At 37.6% G+C, this 2,500-nt stretch overlaps 1 protein-coding gene across 1 annotated transcript in view; it reads right to left on the bottom strand.

The window, feature by feature from the left end:
* LOC119590049 (protein artichoke-like) overlaps window positions 1–275 on the bottom strand; it is a 142,371-nt gene extending 142,096 nt beyond the window's left edge. The window contains 1 exon segment of the mRNA XM_037938785.1: window positions 53–275. The gene's annotated coding sequence lies outside the window, so the exon portion shown is untranslated.
* Between the last annotated feature and the right edge of the window lie 2,225 nt (window positions 276–2,500).

Below are 2,500 nucleotides of genomic sequence, written 5' to 3' on the forward strand. Positions count from 1 at the left end.
CTCTGCCGGCCGTGCGAATTCACACACAAACAGGTATCGGGAGACAACTCACCTGGGCTCCCGAGGTGGTCTTCACCCGCGTCTCTCGGCGGGCTGGTGCACCATCGTTTCCCGGTTTTCTTGTCAATTTGCTGGTTTCTTTCTGTTTTGGGTGGCCGGTTCTCTCTTTTCTGGAATCCTTTTCGCTCGCCAACGCGACGACAAGGGAAAAGGAGTGTTTGTTTCACGAGACAAAAAAATCCACACCTTCGGCTGTTACACTACCTCACACGGAATCTTTGAGTGCACTGACTTCACTCTCTCAATCTTGACATGGATTGCTCTCGTCGGGCTCGAGCCCAAACTGTCGTACCGCAGTAAATTTCCAGGCGGAAAGTGACTTGTTATCATCAAAATTATCACTTTAATCATTTGCTTTTGTATATTTATGTGCATGGATCTTGAAAAAAAATTAAACAGGTTTTTTGTATATATTTGAAAAGTTTTAGTAAACTATACTACATGTATATCAATGAAGTCTCCCAGGAATGTTGTACAGGTGATCCCCTCACCTCTTCTCCACCCCTGACACTTTTGGGGAAAAAAATATTGAAATGAAAATAAACTGTACCTCGTTTTTTTCAGAAATAAACGAAGAATCGCCATTGCGGAAAGATGATATAAACCAACACACTGCGTAAGATAATATAAGTTCCAGCGATTAACAAAAACAAGACATGACATTGGAAAATATATATCCGCCTGGCAGTGGTACACCGAGGCTAGCCACTGGAGACTTCAACAGGACAGGTGGACGGAATCCTACGCGTCCTCACCGCTAAGGCTATTACGACCCCTCCCCTATCCCTCAATCATTACCTCCCCCTCATTCTCTCCTTCCTGTCCCCTATATCGCTCTCTCTCTCTTGTCCCCCCTCTCTCTCTCTCTCTCTCTCTCTCTCTCTCTCTCTCTCTCTCTATCTCTCTTCTCTCTCTCTCTCTCTCTCTCTCTCTCTCTCTCTCCTCTCTCTCTTCTCTCTCTCTCTCTCTCTCTTTCTCTCTCTCTCTCTTTCTCTCTCTCTCTCTCTCTTATTATTCGCTTTCCTGTCCTCTTCTGTGTTCTCTCACCTTCAGTCTGACAAGAGGATACACAGCGAGGGATACAGGCTTCTGACAGATATTTTCATATTATCGATAAACAAAAATATTTAGAATCTCAGTGAATGTAATGATAATATTAACCCATTTAATGATCCAGCTTTAATGACAAATTACAGACGCTTACTCTCCAAAGATATTAGACAAATTAAAAGTGTCATATGTGTATGATTCACCACGATAATTTATATAACTGTGTCCACTATTCATGATTTTTACTATTGTAAATCTTGTGGGGAAAAATAGTTTTATTCCTTTATTTATTTGTCTATGTATTTATCTGTTGGAATAACGATACTCAACTTTTGTTACTTGGTCTTAAGTATTATAACAACTGATGCAACATTTTGTTTCTGATAATTACGCCTTTTCTTCCATTAAATATTTGATTTAGTATCAGCACTGTGTTCGTGTTTAAACTGATAAATTTATTAATAACATTTATATATTTTTATTATTGTTGATATCACTATTAATAACAACAATAGTGGTATCCATTCTTATAACTACTGTTCGCATAATCATTATCATTATTACTGAAATCACTATTGTCATTTGGCTCTTACTGTTACAGTTATCATCATCAAAATCAATCATATGATAATTTCCGAAAATATGATTATTGTTGAAATTATTACTGTTATCCTCTCCCCTGCCTCACTATCTTATTAACATCATACCATTCTCTTTTTCATTATTGTTACTGCCAATTATCATATGATAATAGCATATTGATATTTTCCACTCAACTCCTTTTAATCAGTGGCATCATCAGTGTCTGTGATAATCATACCTCAACATTCTTATCTGGATACCGAACACTAAATGTAACGGCAACATCCTTATTTGGATGATTAAAATATTGCTTATGTTATGCGCGCTCACCAGCAAGGGGAGCACAATAATTTCGTCGGATCTCGGTTGAATATATCGAAGCTTACCATTCAGATTTCGTAAGGGCCAGCCAGGTTTTATATCAGTGGTATACTAGCGCTTATCATGAAGCCAGAGATTAATTGAAGAGGAAAGGTGGCCCTAAAGAAACTTTATACTCCGTGTTGAATTTCCTCTGTAAGACCATCATCTCCAGTCAGTCATATCTTTTATAATATCAAATGGCTCATTAAGTTCACATGTCGTTGTGTGATATAAACAATTTTACGATAGATATAATTTTACCACGGTTATCAGATTCACAGATTCGTTAATTACAGACAACCTGATAAACTTCTTATCGATACTGTGAATATGTTACCAAAATCACTAATTTCTTGATATTTATGGGGTATTGGTTCTGCAGTTTCCCAGGTCTCTTGAAATATTTTTTCGCGATTTAGTGAATTACAACCATAGTGAAAAAATA

Source organism: Penaeus monodon, chromosome 26 (assembly GCF_015228065.2).
Source record: "Penaeus monodon isolate SGIC_2016 chromosome 26, NSTDA_Pmon_1, whole genome shotgun sequence".
NCBI classification, from domain to species: Eukaryota; Metazoa; Arthropoda; class Malacostraca; order Decapoda; family Penaeidae; genus Penaeus; species Penaeus monodon.